We start from the raw sequence: 12,818 nt of genomic DNA on the forward strand, positions 1-12,818 counted from the left end.
ACCCAGCCCAGCCCGGCCCTCCCGGCCCTGCTCCGCCCGGCCCTGCTCCCTGCTCCCGGCCCTGCTCCCGGCCCTGCTCCCGCCCCCGGCCCTGCCCCGGCCCTGCTCCCGGCCCTGCTCCGGGCCCTGCTCCCGGCCCTGCTCCCGGCCCTGCCCCGGCCCTGCTCCCGGCCCTGCTCCGGGCCCTGCTCCTGCCCCCGGCCCTGCTCCCGGCCCTGCCCCGCCCTGCTCCCGGCCCTGCCCCGGCCCTGCTCCCGGGCCTGCTCCCGCCCTGCCCCGGCCCTGCTCCCGGCCCTGCTCCCGGCCCTGCCCCCGCCTGCTCCCGGCCCTGCTCCTGCTCCCGGCCCTGCTCCCCCGGCCCCCCCGGCCCTGCCCCGCCCTGCTCCTGCTCCGGCCCTGCTCCCGGCCCTGCTCCCGGCCCTGCTCCTGCTCCCGGCCCTGCTCCTGCTCCCGGCCCTGCTCCTGCCCCCCCCCCCGGCCCTGCCCCAGCCCTGCTCCTGCTCCCGGCCCTGCTCCTGCTCCCGGCCCTGCTCCCGGCCCTGCTCCTGCTCCCGGCCCTGCTCCCGGCCCTGCTCCTGCTCCCGGCCCTGCTCCTGCTCCCGGCCCTGCTCCTGCCCCCGGCCCTGCTCCCGGCCCTGCTCCGGGCCCTGCTCCTGCTCCCGGCCCTGCTCCCGGCCCTGCTCCTGCTCCCGGCCCTGCTCCTGCTCCCGGCCCTGCTCCTGCTCCCGGCCCTGCTCCTGCTCCCGGCCCTGCTCCTGCCCCCGGCCCTGCTCCTGCTCCCGGCCCTGCTCCTGCTCCCGGCCCTGCTCCTGCCCCCGGCCCTGCTCCTGCTCCGGCCCTGCTCCTGCTCCCGGCCCTGCTCCTGCCCCGGCCCTGCTCCTGCCCCCGGCCCTGCTCCTGCTCCCGGCCCTGCTCCTGCTCCCGGCCCTGCTCCTGCTCCCGGCCCTGCTCCTGCTCCCGGCCCTGCTCCTGCTCCCGGCCCTGCTCCCGGCCCTGCTCCTGCCCCGGCCCTGCTCCCGCCCTGCTCCTGCTCCCGGCCCTGCTCCTGCCCCCGGCCCTGCTCCCGGCCCTGCTCCTGCTCCCGGCCCTGCTCCCGGCCCTGCTCCCGGCCCTGCTCCTGCTCCCGGCCCTGCTCCTGCCCCCGGCCCTGCTCCGGGCCCTGCTCCTGCTCCCGGCCCTGCTCCTGCTCCCGGCCCTGCTCCCGGCCCTGCTCCGGCCTCCGGACCCTTCCGGCCGCCCAGCCTGGGCTGCCCGCCGAGCGCTGCCCCCCAGAGGCCGCTGCCCACGAGCGCGCGGGCCCTCTCCGTTCCTCGATGATCTAATGGAGGGCTTCATTAATTAACCATTAATTAATTGATTGGAGACGGGCCTCGTGTGGCCCATCTGTTCTGAAATTCTCTGTGTCGCTGAGGCCGACTTCCGGCTCTCACCTCGCCTGCCTCGGCCCTGCCAGTGCGGGGAGCATGCCAGGCCCGCGTCCCCGTCCCCCCCCGCCCCTGTCCCCCGAGCTCGCCCCCGCCACCCCCCCCCCCGCCCCTCCCCCCGTTCCCCCCCGACCCCGACCCCCCCCGACACCCCCCCCCCCCCCCGCCCCTACACCTGGTTTATGCGGTGCCCGGATGGATCCGGGCCGCCTGCACCCCAGGCGCGCTCTGCACCTCCTGAGCTCCTGGACTTCTTTTCTTTCTTGCTTTTTCTAAGATGACCTCCCGATACATTGTCCAAGTCGTCCTGCCTGGGGCTCCCAGGTGCTGAGCTGACGGGGCCCAAGCCCCCAAGTCCCACTTTGGAGGGAAAATGGAACATTAAGACCCTGAAAATCTTCTGCATTTCTTTTTGAAAAACAAACAAACAAAAAACCTCACACATTCATGTATTTATTTATTGCAAGCGGTTGAGCAGGCCTGCCCTAGCAGGAACGTGAGGGTCAGCGCACAGCGTGAGGGTCAGCGTTCTGCTCCCCCATGAGGGTGGCTTCAGGGGATGGTGTTCGAGTCACCAGCTTGGCCGCAAGCCTCTGTACCCTAGAGTCATCCCGCTGGCCCTGCCGCTCAGGTCTCTCTCTTCTTTCTTTCTCTCTCTCTCTCTCTCTCTCTTTCTTTCTTTTCTTTCTCTTTCTCTCTTTCTTTTCTTTCTTTCTCTCTTCTTTCTTTCTTTCTTTCTTTCTTTCTTCCTTTTATTTTTTTAATTATTTATTTTATTTTATCTGGATGAGTGTTTTGCCTACACGTATATCTGTGCACCTGGTGCCCACAGAGGGCTTTGATTCCTGGAACTGGAGTTACAGATGATTGAGAGCTACCTTGTGGTTGCTGGGAACGGAACCTGGATGCTCTGAATGGGCAGCTAGTGCGCTAACCACTTAGCTATCTCTTCAGTCCCCTCTTTCTTTTATTCTTTTGATACTAGGCTTCCCTATGTAGCCCTGGTGATTAGACCAGGCTAGCTCCAAACTTATAGACATCCCCCTGCCTCTGCCTCCGAGGGCCACTGCACCTGGCTGACTATGGGGACTTTTGAAGCTGGACTGAACGCATTTTGTACCAGATGGCCACAAGGTGTTATGTTTGTGTTTAATCCCAGCACTTGGGAGGCAGAGGCAGGAGGATCTCTGTGAGTTCAAGGTCAACCTGGGCTACAGAGTGAGATCCAGGACAGCCTGGGCTAAAGAGCAGGATCTCGTCACCAAATAAAATAAAATAATAAAATAAAATAAAATTTAATTAGACAATGCTCAGGGCTGGGGAGATGGCTCATCAGTTAAGAGCACCGGCTGCTCTTCCAGGGGACCCGGATTCAATCCCCACACCCACATGGTAGCTCAGAACTGCCTGTAACTCCAGTTCCAGGAGACCGACAGTCTCACACAGACATACATGTAGGCAAAGCACAAATGTACATATAAAAATAGAAAAATGTATCTATAAAAATAGATTAAGAAAGAAGGGAGGAAGCCAGGAGGTGGTGGCGCGCGCCTTTAATCCCAGCACTCGGGAGGCAGAGGCAGGCGGATCTCTGTGAGTTTGAGGCCAGCCTGGCTACCAAGTGAGTTCCAGGAAAGCGCAAAGCTACACAGAAAACCCTGTCTCAAAAAACCAAAAAAAAAAAAAAAAAAAAAAGAAAAAGAAAGAAGGGAGGAAAGAAAGTCAATGCCCAACTGGTTGTCATTTTTCAGAGAATCTTGTGCGTGTGCGTGCATGTGTGTGTGTACTGGTCACACACCTCAGGCGTCAGTCCTCAGTGACACCTGTCTGAAGCTGGTCTCTGTTCACAGGCCGGCCGGCCACCTGTCTCCCTAGGAATGCTGGATTGCAGATGCACACTCCATTTGGCTTTATGGGCATGCTGGGGTTTTGAACTCAGGTCTTCACATTTGTGGGGCAAGTGTTTACCCACAGAGCCATCTCCTCAGGGCCTTTTCGGTCCTATTAAAGAAGTAACTCACTGGAACAGTGTTGCAAGCCACAGGAATGTGGCAGGAATTCAGCTGAATATGGTAGAACTATATCTGGGGGAATCAGGGAATTCTTCCAGAGGAACCCAAATCTCAAGGAGTATATGGTGTTATTTGGCGTTTAACATATCAGCTGTTTCCTGCTATGAATTTCTTGTGTGTTCTCTCTCATACCTTCCCCCAAGAACTTCTAACAGTGTATTTTATCTGACATACTTCTCTAGCATCCAAAGCCAAAAGGCAGACAGGACAAAGAATTTCAGACCAACTGCTGAGGCTCCTGAATTAAGGTAAACACCCTTACGGAGACACCGCCTGTCTCCTAAGCCTAGGCGACGTTAGGTGCATAGCTTTGTGTCCTGTGCAAATTAAGCTGAGAACCTCCTTTCTTATAATGCCTTAGTGGTATCTATTCTAACATTGCAGACTCCTAACATTGTATCAACCACTTCTAGGAATGTATTTTGAGCACATAAATTCCCTTTTTCTGATATATTAGCCGATTTTAGCTCTTAGTTGACCTCCTCCCTTAACCACTCCCCTTTTGGGTTGTAAAAGAAAGGCGGACAGCCACTGCCTGTAAGAATTCAAGCCTGGGGACCTTGCCTTAGCCAGAGCACTGCCGGTATGTGGATATATAACTGTGATTCTCAGAGACTTGGGGGACTAGATTGGAGAACTGGACGGAGAACTAGAGGGACAATACGGGACATGAGAAAGAGCCTGACGGGGAAGAACTAGGTGGGTAAGAGCGAGAGGAGAAAGACCAAGATGGTGCAGAACTAAGCTGAAGGAATCAAGAAAGCACTAGGAGGGATCAGCAGAAAGATCTGGAGAGAATCAGGCAGGAAAGGAGCTGAGTGTGAAAGCAGAAAAGCAGCTGTGTGGAGAGAACTGACTCAGAAGAACCAAGTGTCTGGACTGAAGAGTTTCGTGTGTGTAGATTTATTAGTGAACGCCTCAGATTAATCCACCACCGGTAGCGTCTCTTCTGGAACTCTGGGTGAAGGCTCTCGAGGGGCTGGACCCCAACAGCTTTCGTTAGAAGAGCAGCTGCCATTTCCAGCTGTCACCGCAGGCCCCACATCCACCTAGTGTTTCCACACCTCATCTCTTGGTACCTGTTGGTCCAGATAGACACAAGTCCAAGACAGAAAACGGACAAGAACTTCCCGCCTGTGGGTTAGGACACAGCACAGCTGGACAGATGCACAGCACAACCCTCAGGGCTTAGCCCCAAGCAGCCTCTGCCCGTTCCGCCCCCTGCCCACATTGTTCTGGAACCTTCACCTCCTCTGCTCACAGCAGAGCCGGGCTGTTGCGCTGTGTGACATGATTGGAGGAGGGCCGTGCACCTGAGGAACATCTGGCCAGGGTGAACATGACACAGATGTTTGCTGACATTTGGTCATGTGACTATGGCACATCTGGTGAAGGAACATGTCGCTTCTCCACGGGGTAAACACAGCAGGACATGGGTTCCACTTAAGGGTTTGTTCTGGGGACAGGGACTGTGCATGTTTCTGTGTGTGCTGGGTAGCAGCAATAAAGGCCTGTGTGAGCCTGTGTGAGGTGTCCAAATAAAGCAGGCTTGGTGGTCCACACCTGTCATGCCAGCACTCAGCAGGGGATGGCAGGAGGATCATGAGTTCAAGGTCATCCTTGGCCACATAGGGAGTTGGAGGCTAGCCTGGTCTATGTGAGACCCCATTTGAAAAAAAAAATAGGCTTGGTGTGGGAGCCAAGTCTTTACTGGGGATTCCGAAACAAGTGGATTTCTGAGAGTTCAAGGCCAGCCTGGTCTACACAGTGCTCACTAAATACCAAGGCTGTGTAGTGAGATCCTATCTCAAAAGGGAGGGGGGATGCTAGATAAATCAATAAACCACGAAATAAGAGTCACAAAACACACAGTATTCCTATTGTGATACCTGGAGCCCGGTGATCTCACAGAATGTTCACGAGCACATTTGACAATCGCTTGAATCAATGCAGTGAGCTCCGGTGTGCGGCACCGGCCTGCACATTTCCAGCCAGATGTCATCCCCAGGACCGTGCAGACTGCAGGAGCCGGGCCTGTGTGCAGGTCTGTGTGACCCAGGCCTCACTGGTTGCCTGCATTCCCCAGAGAGCTTTCTCCTCTTTGTCCGTCCCTCTGTGGCTCCTGCTGTGTCAGAGGCAGGTCCTGAGGACTGATCAAGGCCAGTGGGGAAAGACAGCCCTCCCTGCTTAAATCACATGAAACACGTCAGTTTTGCTTCACGTGGCTCAGTCTTGTGTGTGTAGCTTGTGAATGTGGCTGCTGTGAGGAAATCCCTACCACAAGAAACGTAGAGCGAAAGCGTTATCTTGGCCCACATTTTGCCAGCACATGGTTCATCATGGTGGGTGGCAGGAACCTGTAGGCGTCTATTCACATCAAAACCCCCCTTTCTCCTTTTCAGTCAGCCCAGGACCCCAGCCTACAGGATGCCCCCCCCTCCCGCATTGACCGACTCCACCCCTTATCAACTTAGGCTTTTGTTTTCTTTTGTTTTCAAACAGGGTCTCACTCTGTAGCCCAGGCTGGCCTCAGACTCACAGAGATCCTCTTGCCTCTGCCTCGTGAGGGCTGTGGCTGGGATTAAACACAATCACAACAGCTTGTGACAATCTTGTCAACAAAATGCATTCAGTCCAGCTTCAAAAGTCCCCATAGCCAGCCAGGTGTGATGGCGCACGCCTTTAATCCAGGACAGGTGCAAAGCTACACAGAGAAACCCTGTCTAGAAAAACCAAAAAAAAGAAAGAAAGAAAGAAAGAAAGAAAAAAAAGAGAAAGAAAGGAAGAAAGAAAAGAGAGAGTTTCCATAGTCTTTAACTGTCTCAGCAGGATTCAAAAGTGCAAACCATCCCCTGACCCGGGACACTGACTGTGTTTCCTAACTGGGACTCCCTGTAAGGTAGAGACAGCGTGCTTTCGCGCCAAAAGGGACAAATCAGAACACAGCAAAGAACTAGCACCCAGCAGGACGAACCCCAAATCCTCCAGCTCCATGTCCTGCCTCTGTGACTCACGACAGAGTCATCTGGGCTCCTCTGGGCTTGGGGGGCCCCGCCCCGCTGTCCCTGCCCTGGCAGCTCACACAGCCTCTCTTTTACGAAAACCAGCTCCGCTGCGTGCCGCCTCCCTCAGCAGACCCGCAGTGGCCCTCGCGTCACCAGTGGGCTGGGTACTTGTCAACCTGACACGACTAGGCAGCCGGGGAGGAAGGGGGACTCAAGGGATGATTTGCCACAGATGGATGGGAATGTCTACGGGGCGTTTTCTTGATGGATGATTGACATGGGAGGGTCCCGCCCCCTGTGGGCGGGGCCACTCCTGGGCGGGTGGTCCTGGGTTTTGTAAGAAAGCAGGCTGAGCATGCCATGGGGAGCAGGCCAGTGAGCAGCTCCCTCCATGGCCTCTGCACCAGCTCCTCCTCTAGGGTCCTATCGTGTTTGAGTTCCTGTCCTGACTTCGTTAGATGATGGACCTGTAAGATGAAATAAATCCTTTTTTCCCAAGTTATTTTTGGTCAGTGCTCTATCACAGCCATGGAAAGCCGACTATGATGAGCACGATCCTGGGGTCTCCATTGTAACTTAGGCCTCACCTACACAGCTTCACACAGTGGACTGCCAGGACCTCCTGCATGGATCTCAACCCTGTCACTCATTTCCTGGCCTCAGTGGAGCTCAGTCATCATGCAGCAGGACATCACGGTCCTCTCAATCAATCTCGAAGAACCAGTACCCAGTGGGAGAGCCTGTGGAGGTCTAAGGCATGTCACAATGGAGCCTGGTCCTCTTGGACACCAGCCTCATCCCTTCTGTGTGCTGGGCCCCTTCTTGAGGGCTTGCGTTTGAGCAGGGGACAGGAGGGGCAGCTTTGATGGAATGACCCACTCAGCTTCTCTGCTGTCAGTGCGTTTGGATTTTCACAGGCCCCAGCCTTTGTCGGAGGGGGTCTGCCTCTCTCTCGGGATGCCTTCCTGCTGTCCCGCTGTATCACCCCGGGCTTCACTTCACAGTGCCAAGTCCTGTCCTCTGCAGCATCTGAATGCACCTCACACACAATCCCTCCCAGAACGGCACCCTTTGTTCTGCTTCTCACTGAAAACCTGAACAAGAGCGGCGGGCAGCAGCATGTCACCATCAGGATGTTCTACCTTGAAATTCCACTGCCCAGGCGAGCTAATCCATCACTTCACAGTCATCCTGGCTTGAGGTTCCAGGGTAGGGGCAGAACACAGCCAGACAGAGGCTGACGACAAAACATTGTACTGAGTAGCCTCCAGCCCTGTCCCTGATGGCCCTCCGCCTCTGAAAAGCAGGAGAATGGCCTCAGCCATCTATGTTTCTCAGCACTTACCCCTCCCATCATCTCGTGAAACTGTGTGGATGGTGTGCAAAAGATTTTATTAAAATAATTATTTCCATTATTATTATTATTATTTCCATTATTATTATTATTATTGAGACAGAGTCTCACTATGTAATGTAGCCCTGGCTGTCCTGGAACTCACTCTGTAGCCCAGGCTGGCCTCTAATTCACAGAGGTCCCCTTACTCTGCCTCCCAAATGCTGGGATTAAAGACGTGCACCACCACCCAGCATGAAGATTTTTAACGGAAGCATTAATTCTGACTCAGTGGGAGGATACAGTCCATCATGGTGACCAGGCAGAATGCGGTCAGGGAGCGGAGATGGTCACAGTGCCTCAGCTGACTGTCTTTTTTTATTGAGTCCAGGACCCTAGGCTACGGGGTGATGCCCACCCCCATTTACCTACTGAAGATAATCTCTTGCATACAGGCCAGGAGGCTTGTCTCCATGGCAACTCTACATCCCATCAACTTGATGGTCAGGGCCAACTACTGCCCTTGATTTGCTCTCATGTTTTGTGGAGGTTTGCCCATGTGCCCCAGGCTGGATCCAACTCATGAGCCTCCCTTATGCTGGGATGATGACTGAGCTGTAACGGCCGAAGTTTTATGTTCATGTGTGTGCAATGTGTGTGTATGTAGGGGGTTCGAGTGTGTGCTGCTGTGTGTGCGTGTTCACATGTGTGTGCCACGCTGTACCTATGAAAGACAACTCACAGGAATTGCGTCTCCCACAGTGTATGTACCAGGGATTGAACTCAGGTCCTTGGGTTGAGGGTGTCTTCTTTATCCTCCGAGCCAGCTAGCCAACCTAGGTTCTATTTCTCAAGTAGTTCTTTTAGGATATGCAACATTTATTGACAACCATAGTCTCTTGGTGTGAGGGTCGTTACTGGGTGTGGAATTAGGTCCTTGTACTGTTGCACGTACCTCCCCCACTGAACTCCGCTCTTACCCCTAATTTAGCCCTTTTAACTAATTAATGATTTATTTCAGTGTTGAGGAAAGGAGCCAGAGCATTACACATGTCAGCCAAGCACTCCGCCCCCGAGTCCTGCTCCAGGACCGTCATAACCGCTTGAAAATATACTTAATTATGTTACGATCCCATCTACTGCCACCACACCTTTCCAGAACTCCATCTCACCACACTGAAGCTGTGTTCTTATTCCACAACTGCATCCTTGGCCCCAGCACCCGACACCCGTCTCGTGGCCCTGAGGACTGCGGGGACCTCCTCGGAGTGGCCCCTGTGGCTTGTGTCCTGTGCCTGTCTCTCGCCACTGAGCACTGAGACTGAGCACTGTCTCCAGGGGGCCATCGAGTTCTCCTGAACATGCATTTTCTTGCCTTCCTTCTTTGTTTTCTGTTTATTCATTTATTTTTGAGAAATGGTCCTTCTATGTTGTCCTGGCCTACCTAGAACTCACAGAGATCCTCCTGCCTCTACCTCCCAAGTGCTGGGATTAAAGTCAGGAGCTCAGGCTCAGATGTTTCAGTTGTTTTATCTTTTTCCAGTGTCTCCGGTAGCTCAAGCTATCAACCTTGAGACTTGACGCTCCAGCATCCACTTCCTTTGAGTTGACGGACACATGTCACCACTGTACCTGGTCCACGGAGTGCTGGGTTAGATCTTGTGTGCAGGGTGAGGCCTGCCCACTGAGCCCCCAGGTCCCACACCTTCTCCCATTGGGAGCTGGGTCTCTGAATAGTGCCTAGGCTGGCCCGCAGCCCAGGCCCCGCCCCCGCAGCCCAGGCCCCGCCCCGCAGCCCAGGCCCCGCCCCCGCAGCCCAGGCCCCGTCCCCAGCGGCACAGGCGCACACACCTTCTCCTCCACCCTCACTGCCCTTTGATCTTGTCTCTCCCAAACGGTGAGCAGTGTTGAGTCACTCGGTACAAATGGGGCCGGAAGGCCAGCGAGAGGACTCAGAGTCAAGGTGCTTGCAGGCAAGGTAGCTGACCTAAGGTCCACTCAGGGGTCCCACAGTGGGAGTCGAGAACCTCTACAGCGGGTCCTCTGACCTCCACACACACACACACACACACACACACACACACACGCACACGCACACGCACACGCACACGTTCACATATATGTAGCAGGAATCTTAAAAGTTCTTATTAATAAAATCAAACTGAGCCAGGTATTGGGGTGAACTGGAAGATCAGAGAACAGAACAAGCCACAGCTACCTCACCTCACCATTTCCTCAGCTGATCCTGTTTCCTCAGACTGGAAACCTCTGAGTCGTCATCCAGAATGAATCTCAGCTGAACTGTGCTGCTCCAAAGCCTAAAATCTTAACCAGTTAAAAGCTTCTAGTTTCTGGTCTTCGCGCCTTATATATCTTTCTGTTTTTGCCATCACTCCCTGGGATTAAAGGCTGGCTTTCTGGGATTAAAGGCGTGAGTCACCATGCCTGAATGTTTCCAATGTGGCCTTGAACTCACAGAGATCCAGAGGGATTTCTGCCTCTGGAATGCTAGGATTAAAGGTGTGAGTGCCACCATTTTCTAGCCTCTGTATCTAGTGGCTGTCTGTTCTCTGACCCCAGATAAGTTTATTAGGGTGCACAACATTTTGGGGAACACGATACCACCACACATATATGTCCCCAAGTAAGAAAAATGAAAAGCTTAAAAAACATGAAGCCATCTGGTGATGTTGGCGCACGCCTTTAATCCCAGCACTCGGGAGGCAGAGGCAGGAGGATCTCTGTGAGTTTAAGGCCAGCCTGGGCTACAGAGTGAGTTCCAGGACAGCCAGGGCTGCACAGAGAAACCCTGTCTGGAAACAAACAAACAAAACAAATCATAAAAACTTCTTGTATCTGTTGTTTACACAGGAATGGATTCAGCTGGGGTGTTAATCATGGTCCTGGAGTAACCGGATAGGAGATGGTGTTCCCGCGACCTCAACCAGCGTACAGGTGAGCGTACAGGTGAGTCCACCCCACTTCTGCCCCAGCAAGACGAGCGTCACCTTGAGTTAGTATTATCAAGAAAGCCATTACATATTTATTCCCTGGTGTGTCTGGAACAAGGTGCCCCGAAGGATGTCAGTGGAGCTGGTGATAAGTCAGATACTGGCTGGGAAAGTTCACCAGCCAAAAGTGCTGGGTGGTAAAGATAGGGAGCAGCAGGTGTGAGGCGCCCTGCGACCCCAGCCATAAACCTCCTGGGAAGGGCTAGAGGTGGGGTGGAAGGGCGGGTCAGCACCCAGCCACCCGGGACAGGAGTGCCCAGTGCACATATCACACCCACATCCACCACATCCGCTGAGCTGGACAGAGACAGGCACATCCGATATCCAGTTTGTCCTTAGACTAGGTCAGAGCCACAGAACATGACAATAAAAGACAGGCAGAGATCTGCACCCAGGAGCCGGGAGGAGCAGCCACCTTCAGAGGAGTAACAGCAGCTACTTTGATTTGTTGTTGGAGACAGGGTTTCTCTGTGTACCAGCCCTGGATTAAAGGCATGGGCCACCACACCTGGATAGCCATCTGGACTGAATGCATTTTGTATGATGCGATGGCCACAAGCTGTTATGTCTGATCCCAGCACTGAGGAGGCAGAGGCAGGAGGATCGCTGTGAGTCTGAGGCCAGCCTCAGTATCCGGAATTAAGCCAGGGCTTCCTAGAGTGCCAACTCTGACCACGCCACCCAGCCCCCTCTCTGGGGGATCCTGGGCGGGGCTCCACCCCTGACCACGCCCCCAGCCCTCACTGGGAATTCTGGGCGGGGCTCCACCCTGACCACGCCCCAGCCCCTCACTGGGGATTCTGGGCGGGGCTCCACCCTGACCACGCCCCCAGCCCCTCACTGGGGATTCTGGGCGGGGCTCCACCCTGACCACGCCCCCAGCCCCTCACTGTATACTTTTGTATACAGGGCACAATGTAGCCCCAAGCTGGTCTGCAAATGGCTATGTAGACCAGGCTGGCCTCGAACTCCCAGAGATCTGCCAGCCCCTCCCTCTGAGTGCTGGGTCCTAAGGCCTGGGCCTACAACCCAACTGCTCTTCGCTGAGACACAGGGTCTTGCTTGTCCAGTGCTGCCTGCGCTCTCTGTCACCCTTTGAACTTGGGAAGTTCTCCTTCTGTCCTCAACCATTTGGGATGTCAGAGTCTCCCTTAGTTAAAGCTCAGTGACAATCCCTTCCCGCCCGGGCAGACGAGGATCGCCGAGAAGACAGGCCCGTCCAGCTTGGAGGAGCCTAGCTCCACAAGTGTGCAGCCGTGAACGTCCGGGGAGTTGCACTTCCAGAGGCTGCGTTTAGGACGCAGGTCCATAACGATTCCATGGAGCTGAGATAGACTGGAAAGGAGGAGTGTTCCTGGACTGCTGGAAAACAAGGCCTTCCCATCCCAGAGCTGGAGACCCAGATGTGCCCGAAGTTAACTGGGGAGGAGGCTGCTGAGGAACGAGTGGACAGCTGCGGACCAGCGAGAGGGCTCAGCAGGCAGAGGAGCTTGTCCCCAAGCCCGAGGCCCTGAGTTCGACCCCTGGGTCCCGCACAGTAGAGAGGGGGAGAGGGAGAGCAACCCCCAGCCCCAGATCTCTCCATGTGGAGCTGGCGGAGGAAGACTTTCCACCGGGGATACACTGTGGTGACGTGAATTTCTGAGCCTAGTACTTACATATGCAACGAGGTATGAACGCGCCTGGCCTGTGAACTTATAAAACAAGAACTGAATGTGGCTGGGGTGGGTGCCTCACTGGGTGGAACTCTCGCCTGGGCTCCACTGAGCACTTGGCAGAGAAAGCGGTCCGTTGCCGGGCTGTACCCCAACCCTTGACTGATTTCTGAGACAAAGTCTCACTATGTATGGCAGGCTGGCCTTCCTCCTGAGCCTCCTAGGGCTGGGGTGACAGGCCCATATTCCTCCAGTCAGCTGGTGGTGTAAATAACTTCTCTTTAGTCTGTGATGTGGCTGTTAGATCTCCTTCTTCAT

Source organism: Peromyscus leucopus, chromosome 22, assembly GCF_004664715.2.
Source record: "Peromyscus leucopus breed LL Stock chromosome 22, UCI_PerLeu_2.1, whole genome shotgun sequence".
Taxonomy (NCBI): Eukaryota; Metazoa; Chordata; class Mammalia; order Rodentia; family Cricetidae; genus Peromyscus; species Peromyscus leucopus.